We start from the raw sequence: 5,312 nt of genomic DNA, 5'->3' as shown, positions 1-5,312 counted from the left end.
TCCCCAATCCTTTTCCCTATGCCTTTTGCCTCATGCTCATCAGCCCATGTCTGTATTGTCAGTATTTCATGCAGCTCCCTGCGGGGCTGTTGTGCACCTCTCTCTTCTTACCATTGTTCTCGTGCTTCAATGAGTTTTATACATCTATTAACAATGTGATCTTTTTCGTCCTCCCTTTGTTCCCGACTCCTTCTAATTTCTTCTTCCCTTTTTCTCATCTCCCTCTTCTCTTCTTTCTCTTGTCTACTTTGCAACCTATATTCTTTCAATCTGTGTTTCTATTTCTTCAGGTTTCTTCTCTTCTATTCTCTTTCTGTTGTTCCTCATTCCTTCTTTGTTCTTCCTTTCGCTTCTTCTCTTTTTCCTTCTCCTCTTTGTATGCCCTTTCTCGCTCCTTTCCCTTATTTTCCCGTTCCTCTCTTTCTCTAACATCGTCAATACCCTTTTTTTGTCTAATTTAAATAATATCTGTCCACCCATCCACTCGTTCTGCACTATTGTCACCTCATTGGTGTTGTCCTTCCCTTCTTTCTGTCTCTTAGTTTCTTGTTCTTCTATCTCTATCTGTTCATCCCTTTTAGTCATGCTCTTTATGTTCATTGCGTGCTGCATATATTTGGATTCTTTAGTCTTGCTTTTTTCTATATTGTCCTCACTATTATAAGCACTACTATAAGCATGGGCCTGTTTATTGAATTAACATATCCCACTGCTGCTTTTAACGCCTTTAAAGGATAGAATCCCCATTTCTCAGTGTCTGTACTCTTGGTTTCAGAAGGAGAAAGAGGAGCTGACGGTGCTGCGCCCTCCCTTCATGCTGATTATGCACCCACTCCTTTCATGGCTGGTGTTCTTTCTTGCTGTGATACATTTTCCATAGTTCTAAAATGGCTAACCTTTTCTGTAACTTCTTCCCTGTGTATGCAGCATGTAAGTATGTTGTCATGTGTTGCAATACTGTTCTTGATAGCGAACCTTCTTGAGGCCAAGGCATGAACATTTTGTCATCCGTGCCTTACACACATTCGGCATGCTACCTCCTGATCTTGGGTGTGTATCCCAGTAATGTTTTGCACAAGTATAACAGGGGAGTGTCCCCCATAATGGCAAATAATGTTTAACTTACCTGACCTTTTATTCTGTTATTCCTTTAATTATATCACAACAATTGATTCGAGCAAGCACCATCAATCGCTGCCCATTACCCAAAAACAATTCTTTAACCAATTTTCAAGCCTGTGCAATAATGTTCTCCTTATTCCTTGGTTTATAGTACTGTCAATCCTTGCTGTCCTGCTGTTTTATTATTGACACTCTAAGAATTTTAATTTGCTTTCTATTTTTTCGCAATTGTTATTCTCCTATGACTGTCTTGCCCTCCAACATTCTAACTAAACCCTAGTGATTGTTCTATCCGTAGGGTTAGGGTAAAGAAAAGAGAAATTTGCCCTAATCTTTATTCTAATCACCAAACATGACTTTCTTAACAAGGATTTATTACTAAAACCGTGTGTAATTGGCTTTGCAAATGAAATGATTCAATTTTAATCGTTTTCTTTGCTCTGCATTTTAACACTTATAAAATATATTCAGAGCTGATGGTATGTTGCTCTGTCGTGATTTATAAAAACGGCCACCGTTGTTTGACGGTGTTTGCAACAGTACACCTAGCCCCCACATTTGATTAGGGGGTATTGTGTGTTGTTGATGGGAAACACTTTACACCCTGATGGGCAGAAAGGAGTGGTGCTAAAAAAGCAGAAGAAGGAACATTTCTTCCAAATAGTGGCCCAATCTTCTTGTTTAGGGTCTATCTTGCTGGCCTATCCGTTTCAGTGGTTTCGAACTAGCAGAGGGATACCTGCCCACGTTACCACAGAAGGCAAAGGAGGTATATTGCTTGACTGTGCCTGTTGTACATTTATGATTGTATTGGCTCTAGGTTTGTACAAGTGTGAGGGCTGAGTGGGCATTTTTGACGCTACTCATCCTTATACTCCTATAGGGCAGAAGTCAATTTGTCACAGGCAGTTAACCAGGGTGTTTTGCAGATTCATGGTTAATCAATACCATAGCCACGTTTTGATGCATATAATTTAAGACTGGCCCTGGTTTCGTATAAAACATAATTTTTTGAAAGGCACTAAAAGTAGAATTTTGTGGAGAGTTGAGAAGTAATGTATAAAATGACGTTTTCAACTTTATCCACCCCTCTAATGAAACCAGGCCAAGCTCAAAGCGAACAGCTACAATCAGCACACAATTAGGTAAGGTCAAAGATATTTCACAAATATCACTTTCATTTTTTCCAAATGACAAATCAGAAGCCAATTTGCATATCTCAGGGTACTTGGCAAGCTCTTGAGCCATGACCTTTCGTTCCAGAACCAAGGTTAGACCTTGTAGACCTATGGTTTTGCTAAGGGACTATCCCAATATCCAGAAAAGTCACCAGTCTCATCAAGGTGCTAAGGTTGTTTGGTTAGATGGTACTGAGTTGCCATCAGACGATCTGCACTTTTTTTTCCGGCGCAGGTCCTGAGCATATTGGGGCTCATGATTCTGATTCCAACCAAGCAAAATTGGCATAGTATCACATTTTTTCTAGAACATGTACAGTATGGGCCTGCACTCTCACAAGCCAGACAATTTAAGTCAGACAGTTAATTGCATTGAATATCTACACCCCTTTTCTACGAGACAGTCTTAGGTGGTTTCCCAGCATCTCCCAACACCAATCATGTAGATTATGAGTCAGGTGCCTGTGAAAAAAAGATCAACTTCTTTCGATCCCCTTAAACAGGGAATGTCCAGGCAGAGATCGTACCCAATCCTATGTTCCTGATACTACTACTTCAGGAGCAGCCACTATATATGAGGACTCACCATCACACAGACAAAGGGCTTTGGATGTCCTTGACGCCTTCCAGTTCATGATGGGATTGCAGGGCTTTATAGAGTTGGTGATGGCAGATCTTGAGTGTGGAATCGATGCAATAGACATGAGGGTGTTCCCAAATACATTCCTCCCAATATTTTGAGTAGGTGTCGGCAGACATACCCAAACCTTGAAGTGGGTCTGCAATACATTTGCACGTCTTAGAGCTTCCACTGATAGAGCAAGTCTTCAAACTGAGATTGCACCATTTGCAAGGCTTCCCATTCGCTAATCTACTTGAAAACAAAGGATTTAGCCTACTTGATACTTAATCCGTACATAATTCCAAGTGCTCATTTTCTTCCAGTTTATCTGGGACTGTGTGACATTGGTCTCTCACATACAGCAGGATATCATCTGTGTATAAAGATGTCACCTGTTCAGTACCTACTATGCTTTTCCACTGTCCTGGAATCCTGATCATAATTGTATCAGCAGAGGCTTTTTTGATAGCACAAATAATATTGCTGACAATGCACACCCCTGCCTGAGCCCAACATGATGAAAGCATACTTCCAGCCCTCAATCATGCCATGGGCCTTGTGTATAACATTTTAGCCCATTTCATACATTTCGGACTAAACCCTAATGTACACAGGGTCTGTAGCATTAATTCCTAGTTTTACAAATCAACTGCTTTCTCTGTGTCAAATCTGGCTATTTTCATTCCCTATTCTTGTAAAAGAGTATAGTACTGTAAAGAGTGAACGCAAATTCATTGAGCTATTCATTTTGGGAGTGAAGCAACACTGATCCATATCTATCACAATTGAACCTTTCCAGCATCCTTTTTGGGAGATGTCATAAGTGAAAGCGGTCAATCCTTCTACCCTCCTGTTCACTCCTTTCACACTCCTCCTTCCTCGCATGGTTCTGTTCAGCTTCTTTCCACCCATTTTCCCATTTCCTTCCTATCTCTGATGCTCCTCATTTTCTTTCCACTCCTTTCGTCCTCCTCCTCTTTCTTCTCATTGATGGCCATCGCCACTCCTTTTGTCTTCCTCTCACTGAAGATCCACCTCCCCTCCTCTAAATTCCTTTTTGCCTCCTCCTACCTCTCACAGTGGTCCTCCTCTCCACTCCACTCAGCCTCCTTCCCCTCTCTAGCCTCCCAATCTCCCTCATCCAACTGTCTCCAAAAGCACCTGCCACTGGTTCCCCAAATACCCACAACATTAGGTCTGTTTCTCCTTTTTTCATATCCCAGCTGGGACAGTTAGTGGGGCTTTAATTCCTAAACAGGATTCATCTGTGTGTATATTGGTAAGGAACCGGCTGGAACGGCAACTCTCCCATGGGTAACTAGTGGCGCTCAGTGTAGCGTTTCACATCGTCGACCAGTGGATCAAGTATACGGTCCACCATCTTGGATACTGACTCTTCAAGGTAGCCTTGCATTTTCACAACGCGCCGAATACCATACTTGAGATCGGTTTCTAAGCGTGGATCCGGGATTCGAACCTCTGTTGCTCTGCGTGGTCTTGCTTTCAAGACCAGCCTGTTGCCCCGGTGCTAACCTCCATTCCTGCATTACGCGGACTGCACCAGCATATGTTCTCAGCTGCTGTAGGGAATTGCTGCTTTGCTTCTGTGCACAACACAGGCCTCTCTCTGGACACCGGCACAGTATTCCTAACAGTCAGAGGTTGCTATTTGTGCACTCTGAGTCTATGCATAACTTCCCAGGAGCTGTCACCAATTCAGCTTCCTCCCTTTGAGTGCACGTGACTGGTGTAAAACATCTACATGTCTTTTGGTACATTTTGCTCCCATCGAGGTCAATGAACTGTATTACATCACTTTATCTCATGGACTTAAATTAGTGTTCTTTAAAAGGACAGCACCCTCAGGTTGGTCTCATGTGACAAGTCCCGGCTTCCTGTCAGCGGCAAGGTGGGGATAGCCAGAGGATTCTCCACACACCACACCTGGGCCCAGAGCCACATACTGGGAGGCAGAACCCGGGTCCTTGGAAAGCCCACTTTCCACAAGTAGGGTCTGGCCTGGGGCTTCATCACAGAAACCACAGATGAAAGTTTTGATATGTGTTTTAATAAATACCAATTGTATACATTATGCCAGCTGCCAATCTGAAACAGACTTGGTGAGAATTGTTACAAGTGCGTGTCTCATAGTGCTAGGTGGCATGCCGGACACCAATGTTTACTCAAATACCTTCAGTAGTATTGGGGACAGAAATTCAAAATCCCATTGCTTCTAGGGCACTCACCATGGTTGTACCGGGAATGCAAGTGTGCGTCCTCTAAAGATTGTTATCTGCCCTGGGAAGCTTGGGATTCCTGCGAATAAAGCTCCTTATAGCGGTCCACAAGGTACCCATGCAAGGGTTGTCACATTTAGCAAGATGACAACA

Source organism: Ambystoma mexicanum, chromosome 10, assembly GCF_040938575.1.
Source record: "Ambystoma mexicanum isolate Mex_15411 chromosome 10, UKY_AmexF1_1, whole genome shotgun sequence".
Lineage (NCBI taxonomy): Eukaryota > Metazoa > Chordata > Amphibia > Caudata > Ambystomatidae > Ambystoma > Ambystoma mexicanum.
This window is presented reverse-complemented; position numbering follows the sequence as displayed.